At 39.6% G+C, this 11,555-nt stretch overlaps 1 long non-coding RNA gene across 1 annotated transcript in view; it reads right to left on the reverse strand.

Annotated features, from left to right (window-relative positions):
* Positions 1-10,914, reverse strand: part of LOC308196395 — a 115,592-nt gene extending 104,678 nt beyond the window's left edge. Inside the window, exon 1 of the long non-coding RNA XR_013952181.1 lies at positions 9,000-10,914. This is a non-coding gene — a long non-coding RNA (uncharacterized lncRNA). The remainder of the gene's footprint in view (positions 1-8,999) is intronic.
* Between the last annotated feature and the right edge of the window lie 641 nt (positions 10,915-11,555).

Genomic DNA, 11,555 nt, shown 5'->3' on the forward strand with positions numbered 1-11,555 from the left:
GTTTTCTTTCCACAGCCACACCATTCAGTTACAAGGAGTTCATCAATGATTATTCATGCATAAGGAATCCCAAATATACATTTATATATAACATGGATAAGTCACAGCACGATGCATTCAACACAGCTGAGTCAACATATTCAACAGCTTACACTATGCATTGGGAAACTTCTTGTTGTTCACTAATGACTAACAGTAATCAGTCATAATAAGCAGAATCAGGGGGGGTGTGGGGGGGAGGATGACACTGCACTGCCTTGTCAATTTTTTTAGAACAAAGGTTTTCTGAGGTCACGCTGTCTACACAACATTATTTTAGCCTCAGGTAAAGGATTTCTTATTTTTTTAAATCATAGCTATAATAATGCACACCCAGGAATTCAGTAAGTCATGCTATCATACCTATCACTTAAAAAGAATATCCTACTAACTGCAAACAGAAAGACCTGAATCATCACAGCATCATGGTACTATTAAGCAATATTTTAATAAACTGCCATGAATCTTTCCATGGAACAGCTCCACATAAGCAAAATTACACACAAAGATACCTGGTGGACAAATTGGTAGATTTTATTCATCATGTTACTTTCCCAAAATACAGAAGTTGTAAGAATTAGATACTGGAGAACAAGAGGAATATATTTTGAAGACTAATTTTCGGTAGAAATGTAGCTCTTCACGTCCTAATCGTAAATCAAGCAACATGTTTTGTTCAAATACAGGTTGATATGGAAAGAGAAATTTTGAAACAATGGAGTAATATAAGTAATAATAAGTAAGTTAAGTAATAAGTTAATAAGTAATAATAGTAAGTTGAAAATTTTACTTGTTAAGACCATGCAACATCTTGAGCTGTTCCACATGCGTACACTTAAGTTCTTTGAAGCCTTATTCAATTCTACCAATTGAATTATACTTTAGCAAGTTCGGTAAGATTTCTGTTTCAAGAGGACTGTTTCCAATCCTAGTTGCATTATAAAATATCCAATCAAACCATTAAATGATGTGGGTGTGCTACCCAGAGAAGAATTACACTATTTAACCAGTGGTATTACTAACATACAATGTTAAATTTTCGTCTCATTGTCAGAAAAGCAATTAAGGCTGTGTTTGACTTATCATACCTAAACAATATTAAATGAATACAAATGAACTTGTTAATACTACTAACCAAAGTGATTCAAACAGGACTGGGCACTAGCTGAAGAACCATTTGAATCACAAGTGCTTTGCTGAATCAGACCATAATGCAGAATGACCAACATCCAAGTAATCACTGTAATGGTTTCTCAGTCTTAAGACATAAAATCATCTAGGTTGGAAAAGACCTTCAAGATCACCAAATCCAGCTATCCACCTAACTGCTGCTAAACCTTGTTCCTAAGCACCACATCCACACATCTCTAATACCTCCAGGGATGACAACAATACCACTGCCCTGGGCAGCTCATTCCAATGCTTGACCACCCTCTCCATGAAGAAATTCTTCTCAATATCCAATCTAAACCTCCCCTGGTACAACTTGAGGCTGTTTCCTTGCATCCTATCACTTGTCACCTAAGAGACTGACATCCACCTTGCTGCAGCTTCCTTTCAGGTAGGTGTAGAGAGAGATGAGGTCTTCCCTCAGCCTCCTCTTCTCCAGACTAAGTAGCCCCACTTTCCTCAGTCGCTCCTTATAACTCTTGTTTTCTGGTCCTTTCGCCAGCTTCATTGCTCTTCTCTGCATGCACTCGAGCAACTTAATATCTTTCTTGTAGTGATGGACCCAAAACTAAAAGCAATATTCAAGGTGCAGTCTCACCAGTGCACGTACCAGAGGAAAATCACTTCCCCAGTCCTGCTGGCCACACTATTTCTGATGCAGGCCAGGATGCCATTGGCCTTCCCGACCACCTGGGCACGCTGCTGGCTCCTGTTCAGCTGCCTGCTGACCAGCACCCCAGGTCCTTTTCCTGCTGGGCAGCCTTCCAGCCACTATCCCCCAATCCCATACCACTGCATGGGGTTGTTATAACCCAAGTGACAGCTACTACTCCTAGCAGGCTCATACCCTTGGCATCTGCTTACTTTGCCTACACCCAAAGACAGCATTCAGTGAAAATTTCTCTAATATGAAACCTACTGGGAGTTTGTGGCTATACCAGGCATTTCACTGCTCTAGCACTCATGCAGATATACCAGCTGAGGTAAGAGGAGAGCAAGAAGATCTAAGCAAACCAAAGGGATTCCTGTTGCCGTGTCATTCCATTTGATCCAGACACAACACTACCTAAACAGATGAGCACACGCAGATCAAGCTTCAGCCTCATTTCAGTAGTCTTTTCATAGCCAGTGGTGGGACAGAACATGAGCACACTTCAGCCTTCATGTTGCAAAGTCTGGCTGTCTCCTCCAAGCTGCAGAAATAGATCATTCTCTCCCACTGACCCCGTTACAGAAACAGCAACCTCCAGCAGGCAGTGGGAGCACTAGGGCAATAATTTCTCAAACCACCAAGCAAGATTTTCTGCAGCTCATCTGTCAACACACTTATTCCTGTGACATTTGGGGTGACAAATGTGGTGGCACAGAATTTACCACAGTATTTCCACTGCTAGTCCATCCACTTGGCTTCAACTAAAACATTTAGGTCCAAAGGACTTCACAACTAATATTTTCTTCTGTTTTATATGAGTAATCTCTTAATTGAATGCTAATGAAAGGATCTAGACTACCAGCACTGCAGGCTGAAGTTTTCTCTAGTGACAACATAGAAAGCAACAGCACAGGTTTCCCCTGAGACATCTCATTGCCTTTACCATTTCTGAGCAGACAGGTTTTGCCCCCAGGGTAAGAGGGGAGTGCAACAACTGTTTGGTCATCCCTGTCTTCTAAGCCTGGCATGAAGAACAGCAATTGCTGCCAGCCGAGGACTGAGTTGGAGCTGGGCACCAGTCAGTTTGTTGGCACTGCCCTTGGGGGCAAGGGAATCCGTAAAACAATCAGACAGCAGTAAGATGGAGTTTAATGAGTTTATTTGGAAAACAACATATTACTGAAGGAAAAGGAAACAGCTGCTACTTACGAACGACAAGCAGTCAAACCATTACCAGTCACTTTTTATTCCTGCCAGTTCCTCAGTCACTATTTCTGATCCAGTACAACAGCTGTAATATTGTATAGAAGCGTATTAATGCTCTAGGGAGTTGTCCTGTTTGGGAGAAGGCATATTTCTGCGTAGCTAACTTAAATAATCCTTTTAGGTTTTCTTTTTGTTATCTCAGTACTGATGATTTACAGATTTCGCAGGAAGCCTCCTATCAGCCAAGGCATGACTGCACAGAAAAAGAATCTCCATATTTCAGGGAAATGTGTAGGCCAATTGTTTGCTGGACAACATACAGATGTAATCTGGGAATGCTCAAAGATTCAACATTGGGTTACTTATTTGCAGTGTTTTTCTACAGATACTCTGCTTCCACCGGAACTGTGGCCTTATATGTAGAAACTTCCTATGACGTACAGCACACTACCATACATGCCTTCCCTCTAACTCATCCAGTTTTTCCAGGCTGCTGCCCACTCTGATGAAAGGAACGTCACTATGCATATTACATTAATTCATTCCAGTGCTTGAGACTGCACCAAAATTCACACCTACAAAGGCTAACACTTCAGAGCGTACTGCAGAGCAAATATTGCCATGGAATTGGGCCAGGAGAAAGGATTTTTTTTATTTTATTTTAAAAAAAAGAGCTGACGTCTTAACAATATTTTTAAAAAGCTGTCCCAGAGTATATGTGTCTCTGGAGACTCACTCTTGACTATGTTACAATGGAAATAATGAAGCAAGGAAGCTTGGGATACATCTATCATGACAATCAAATGATTCCAGAAGGGAACAAATGAGAAAAACCCTTAAAAATAAAATCAAGAGATTACAATCTGTAACAAAGACAGACAGCTTATAAAACTTTCACTCTTTCTTCATATTATTTCATAGTATCCTGCTTTGGTAAATATTAAAAAGGACATTCTAATAATATCTTCCAAAAGGATGTTGTTTTAATGCAGTGTAAAAACAGTCAACTCATGCTAAATATTCATCTACTGTGCAACTTATCTAGTTCATAAAACAAAGCAACCCCAACAGCACTTTGCTACAGTGTACCATCTAAGCTATTCAACATAGCAGGGACGAATGGTCCTGAGAAGTTATGGACTTCAAACCTGTGCAACCTTGGTGGAATTTTTCCTGCAGTAATTAAAAAACTGGAAATCTGAACCTGTGGAAAGACGTTTACAGGTGAGAAGCAAGGTATGACAGATTCTAGTAGTGAACTGGAAAACAGAACATGAAAAAAGTATCCCTGGTTCGACACACTATAACCCTCTCAAATCAACACCCAGGTACTTGAAAATTTTCTTTCTTGTTTGTTTGTTCTCCAGGCAGGATTCTTACCTATTCTCCTCAAGTCTCCTTATTTGCTGTTTTCCTTTCCAGACTGCCATGTCTAACTATCAGACAGGCTTTATTTAGATCTTAGTGTAGGGTACTGGCAGCGCTCAAACTAATAGGTCAAAGAGCCTTTCACGATTCAGCTCTTTGGCTTTCACATCCTTGTTAAATCAGTGTTCTGTTATCTGATTTTTTTCCTTTCTCCTGTGACTTCTGCTGGTTATTTTATCCGATATTAGCAATCAAAACCAGAGGCTAGGTAAAATTTTGTAATGTTTTGGGTATTCTGAGAAAGGTGAACTACTGCAGCCTCCCACATGCAAAGAGTAAATTGTGAATACAGTGCCCAATGATTACTTCTGCAAAGGTACTGCAGCTCCATGAAGCAGATTAGAGAAGGACAGTCTCTCTGATTACAGACAGACAAAAACAAAACAAAACAAAACAAAACCTCAGCTTTGACTTTTTCCCTGAAAGTGAGGGAAGAAATAACCAATGCTACCAACCAATCCCTCTCATTATTTGATCTTTATCAGATGAAAGGAAGGAAAAGTAAAGAAAATTCAAGTATCAAAACATACTATTTTACCCCAAATGTACCTAATACTTATTAAGGAGTAATTATATGGTAATATTGCTCCAATTCTCTGTCCTCAGTACCTCTGCTGCTGCTGGTTGAATTTCATAAGTGGAAGAATCTCAGGGTGAAGGTTAGTTTAGTTTATCCTGTAACTTCACAGAGAGACAGAACAGCTGTTGCAGATTTAACTTAATACTGCCACCATCACTACAGAGTTCTGTCCTTTTTATGTATAATGACAGTATTAGGGTTATTTGTTTTAAAACACTATTACAAGAGTAGGAGATCAAGGAGAACCAGTTAATAAGGTATAAGTTTTGTTTACTGAAGCTTCTGTAATTAAGTCATGTAAAATTTGACTGTCAAAATTAAACAAATCTTAAGACCTGAATGCCAAAATAGGGAAAAAAAAACACTGACCACAAATGTCCCCAAAAACAAGAGATCACAAGTAAGCTATGGAGTAGAAAAGAAGGTAAATCTGTAAAACTAATTCTTGATTGCAATTTTTTTTTTTTTTTTGCTTATCTCTAAGCTACTCTGAAGATTATGATGCATCATTTGCATTATCTGTTGCATCTTCAAGATAAGGGTTAGTCTCTCCCCTCTGGGTGGTGAGTGAAGCATTCCACCAGCAGCATGTCTACACTGTTTGAACTCTCACTAGTACCTTCAGATTTGAGTAGTAAGAAACTGAAGCCAGGACTTTCTTTGTCTTTGCATCCAGGATATATCTCCGGTTGATTTGCTACAGGCAGGTTTGGGAATTTTTAGGCAGGCCACCAGTAATAACAAATCAATCTTTAAAAAAAAAATATCTATTTTTACGGAAAAGCAACAAAAACAAACCTTTTCCATTTTTTAGTTATCAAGATATATTTTAAAATAACAGAAGGATAGTGAACAGATTATGAGAAGTTTTCCATTTATTTTTTAAACAAAAAGGAGAACAGACACATTCTGGATTAAAACCATTTCTAACATTTCATTTATAATTTTATTACAAGTAAAATATCATTATAAATTAATGTATAATTTTATTTGTATTTGTTGTATCTCAGCCACTGAGTATCAGTGGGTTGTTCTGCTGTGAAGATCTACCCAATCCGGTACTTTAACCTAAAGATATACTAATAAAATAAGATCAATTTGCACTAGAGAAAATTCTAACTTAAAGTTTCTGGCTTCCCACCTCTACAAGTAGTGGATTTTTGCAGTTTTTCCTGCATGGTTGGAGCCCACTAGAGTTTAATCAGATTTGTTTTTACAACCCAGAAAACACTTGTTTTTTGTCTTTGTGAGTCCCCGCTGTTTTGCTTTGCTCCTTTCTCTTTCTGTATCTACAGTGAGAGGTGTAACAACAACTCCAATAAGAAGATATTTGTTACAAAGACATGAGTGTACTTCCTCCTGTTTTTAAACAGGAAAAAAAAATAGAAGGTAGAGAAAAAGAACACATAGCATCTACTCCAAAATAGGATCTGGAGAAGCCATATACCTTCCAGAAAACACGAGGGAAAAGCATTGCATTAATAGACCATGTTTTCTAGATGAAATAGATGAAATGTTTATTTTGCCTGTTCCTCTAGGAGTTCCTTCAGGCTGGATCCTGCAGGGACTGTGTGAGATGACAGGCCATAGTCAAGGAACTGGAATCAAAGCTGCTGCAGCCTTTGTGCAAAGATACAAAAGCTGCCAGAATCTGATGTCTAGCAGCAGGAGATGAGTCAGCAGTCAAAGCCAAAAAAGGACAATGTTGATAAAGCATTGATTGGAAAAAATCAGCATAGAGCTGCTTCAATGTCTGTGACACATGATAGTATACTTAGCACACACATCACAAGCCTAGATGGATCATCTATTTGTCCCTGAAGTGCTCTTTTTGCTATTTAACATTCCTATTGCATGCTTTACTAGGGTTTAAATATATAAATTTCTATTTTGCTTCACAGAAATGGCTGCAAAAACACTTTGTTTACATGCCATTCAGTGCACTCACTGTGTACTCGCTTTTATTTAGTGAATCACCATTTCGAGGATTTATATGAAATGAAAAGACAACTTTCCAGAAACTATTTCCTGCCTGAAATACTACCTACCTGATACCTGAATGATGAGAATTTTGGAGGACTTAAATTTTCACAGTTCAAACCTCTACAAATTCTTTGCACAGATGTATACTTTTTTGGTATGCATAACCCAATAATGAGCATAAACAGGGTATCTAATTACAAACCTTGTCAGGATTATGCAACAGTGTAAGGAAGCCTCTCTCATGTGCACTTCTGTACAATTTCTCCAGTTTTCTGAAAACACTAGGTCTTCCTTCTACATATTAACATGGAGTTATTTGCAGTCTTAAAAAAAAAAAAAAAGTAAGAGCTGTGAAACCATTGTCTTCACAAGCACCTTGGCAAAACATTATCTAGCACTTGACTCCACTTGTGTCCAAAATACCAAACTTTCTTTAAAAAAAAATTAAATTACAGTTTTATTTTACAACTTGCTGGCATGAGATATGAGGAGAATTGGTAGAGTTCTGTGGTACCTGACCTCAAAGCAGAGCCTGCTTTGAGCAGCAGGTTAGACTAGAGAACTTTCAACACCTCTTCCAGCCTGAGCTATGCTGTCAATCTTATTCCTTGAAGCCCCTTTTTTGTTTGTTTAAAAATGAGACTCCTTATGCTCATCAACTAAGAGGGCACCACAGCCTTAAAAATGAGAGCAAAGTCCAGAGATATGACAGTCAGCAAAATTGTTATTTCAGCTTCTTCACCAGCTACCGTGCAGAGCATTTTGTTGCTCTTTCTCAGGAGTTGACTCAAGTATCTTTTTGCAAGTTCTGGGTACTAAGCATTACCATTTTACTACAATTCCCCACCCACATGTGGTTTCTTGTTCATTAAAATATTTTATATGTTTTTAGCTCTTCTTTTGCCTTAAGTCAACAACTGGTGTTTTATTTCTCCGAGTCTAATTTCCTCTCTTATCTTGACTTTATTTACAAATGATGTCAATTTAAAGAAATTGGTACCAGACAGCTGCACCACTTAAAGCTTCCTACAAACAGAAGCATTTAGGGGAATGGGCTCAAAGATCAGCTAAAATGACCAGTTAAATTGTATCTGTGCAGGTGGATGGAAAGGGTTGAAGTCAGTTAGAAGCACAATTAGCTACCTACACATAAACATTTAAAGAAAGAATGAGAACCAGGACCTCTCTCCAGAGGCACCAATACTTTACTGTGCAGCAGCCATTCTGCCCTTCATTATATGACTGAAGCAGGTGGAATATTTAAGAAAGCAAATTGTACAAGAGAGTTTTAGGAACATAGCTTGACTTCTTGACAGTCTGGGTGCTCAGCTCTCAGGAAATCAAGTTGATAAAAGACCCATGATAAAGACTCCATAACAAAAAGACATCAAAAAGTAATTAACAATGAAATCTGTATCAGTCATACAAAGAGCCACAAATATTCTTTGCATCTTAAGTTCTAGCTTCTGACAGAAGAAGAAAAGTGAAATTTGCTTGCAGAGCAAATTTGACTTTTCTACATCCACAAGGGATGACCAACACCTCCCCAGTCTCCTCCTGGTTCAGTGAAAGCACCACAGCAGCCTTCAGGCTCAGCAGTAACAAGATCTACCCAGGCAACCATAGCTGCTTTTCAGGCCAGTGAGAGCCGTGTCATGTAACTGCAGGCCACGTAGATGAGCTAAACAAGTCAACCTGCAGCATGGACAGCCAAGCTCCAGGTAAGCCTTGAGCCCACTGCCCACATCCCAGCTTAGAAGAGCTCCAGGAAGCAAGATAGCCCTTAAAATTGGAGATGTGACAGTGATGTAGGCCCATACTCAATCAAACATAGACATACAAACCAATAACCAAACCAGAGACCAGCACTAAGAAAACAAAGCGCTTCCTCTCAGCTAAGCTTCCTCCTTCCCTCAGAAACAAGATCTCACTTCAGCTCACCCATAGGGAGACTCTCCTGAGCACTGGTCACCCGGCTGCTGGAGAAAGCAATGACCCATCCCTCCAAGCACAGCTGCCCCTGCCCAACTCAGCTCCCTCCTGCACCCCCAGGAATGACGGCAGCCAGCTGGGGCTCATTGAGCACTCAGCCCTTCCCTTTGCCATGCACCACATGCACGACACCTGGGCAGCAGCCAGGCAGAACAATTTAGTTGGAGACAGTAGCTCACATGGAACCATCAGTATTTATTAAATTCTATCATTTTAAGTGCCTTTGGTATGAAAAAGTAGCCTTAAATCAGGCAAAATTTCTCCCTTCTGTGATTTGTCCTTACTTATCATTTTTGTATAATATAATGAATACACGGCCAATGTTTGTGCAAGCTGCTCCTGAATGAAAAACAGACATAAGGATAAAGAGTTGTGAAAAACAAGGCCCCTGGTTGCCATCTGTTCTGTATTCACTGTCTCACTAAACCAATGGGATAGGGCCATTTCCACTAGGCCAGGGGAGAAAAGGGGCCCTTGCAGAGAACAAGCGTAGAACTCAGAGCTTTGCTAGACCTGAAAGGGGGTTCCTACATCTGTTTGCGTCTGTACCTGTTGGACAGATGCTCCTTTATTTCCCCAAAAGGACTTAATGCATCATAGATGTTGATATGTGGTACAGTAACCCTGCTCACAGGGTACTGTGCGTATTGAACACTAACCACGGTAGGGCTTTGTCACCTGGATTTATGCTGTTTGTTGCTCTGCAGTAACTACATGCACTACAGTGAAATGTGTTCTTCTCACCAGATTGGATGCAATTTTGCAACAACATACCACAAGCTTAAGCAAGAAAACACCTCCTACAGATCTGACCTTGCTCTGTTTTCTGAGTTCTGCTAATACTTTAGCATAGTCCCTGTAAATAGTGGTAACATCTTATTTTATTCCCAGAGGTCTCTGAAGGATGCTTTTACATTGTAATAACCTCCCAGAATTAAATCCCAGTGATTATATGTTTCATAACTCATGGGAGGGGTCCTCAGCTAATGTAAATCCCCATGGCTCCACTGAACTCTGTTGAAAGCCTGAGTCCCCAAAACACAATTCATAAGGCAGTCAGGACCACACAAGAGAAGATGCAAACTCAGCATGTTGATGAAAATAACTTCAGAAAACATGGGCACTTTGGCAGACCAGTTCCACTGGAGCTCCATCTGTTAGTTTTTTTTCCCCTTTGAAGCACCTTTTTCCCCTCTCCCACCTTTCTTTTAGTCCTCTCCTCTCCTTTCCTAACCTTCCCATTTATTTATTTCCCTATTCCTGTGTTCACTGCTTTCTCATCTCCTTCCCTTCTCTACCAGCTGCTTGCCAGTGAAAAATGGTCCATCCAAGACGGGAATCTTGGATGACAGAGGCATTTTTGATCCTTCTCTTGCTAGTTCATTGAACCCCACAGAAAGAAAAACTCCCACTGCTGCTCTTGGTACAATTTGTCTAACAACTTGTCTTTGATGAAATGCTAGTTCTCAACAATCTCAATACACCTACTTGTTCACTCTTTGTGCTTGCTACCATCTGTTTTGTGTGCAGATTTGTACATTTCAGATAAAGGGCTTGATCCCACTTCCTATGTACAGAAATAAAGTCAGAGATTTCCTTCCATTTGTATTTCTTCCTGAAACATATTCTCATCACCCTTTTTTTTCACCATAGATCAGATATTTTACATTCTTTTTATCAAGTAAAAACAAAAACCAAGAACAAACAAACAAACCACTTTTGTTCAAATCTGTAGACACTGCTATTTTAATGTAACATAAAATGGCTTCCTGGAATTCAAAACTCACCTTTCCTAGACATGCAATGATGCAACACCACAGTCATGTCACTTTCAGTCTCTCATTCCCTTCATGTTTTCAAAACAGTCTGGCAGCTGTGACTGGCATAATCTGACATGAATAAACTTAAATGAAAACTCTGTCACTCCTTCATATTTGTCTTCACTTCTTTGGTCGACATGGTCAGGGCAAGACATAACGCTGTAAATGCTGAAGCTCCACTACATTACCTTACAGCTTTACCAGCCAAATCTGTAACTCATGGTGAATGAATAACTCCTGTAAACAGCTCCTAAACAACCCATTGACTAGGGGTGTCACGTCAGTAGGTGAACGCTCACCTGAAGACTCTTCAGTACAGGACACAGTCATCATTCAACAGCTGCAAACAGTTAACAAATGCAGAAAAATCAGCCCGTTCATAGCAAGCTGGCCAACAGGAAAAAGGACTAAAATCACTAAATGAAGATCTTGTGTAAGATAGTTTGGCTTGTTGTTCTCATGATAAAATTACAGTGAGCAGAACAAGATCCCCTGTCCTCTTGCTCTTCTGTGGTCCCAGTTGTTCTCTACTAGCAGGAGTTTGAGTTCTTAGCAATACCCAGTCACCAGTTATGTTTTTGCAAAGAGACATCTTTTACCTCTGTATTTTCTCAGCTAACAGAAATGAAGCTGGAAGCGGTAGGAGGCACAACTAAGAAAGTCTGGCAGGAAGATTTGTCTCTTC

The sequence above is a fragment of the Anser brachyrhynchus genome (genome assembly GCF_964034855.1).
Source record: "Anser brachyrhynchus genome assembly, chromosome: 5".
NCBI lineage: Eukaryota > Metazoa > Chordata > Aves > Anseriformes > Anatidae > Anser > Anser brachyrhynchus.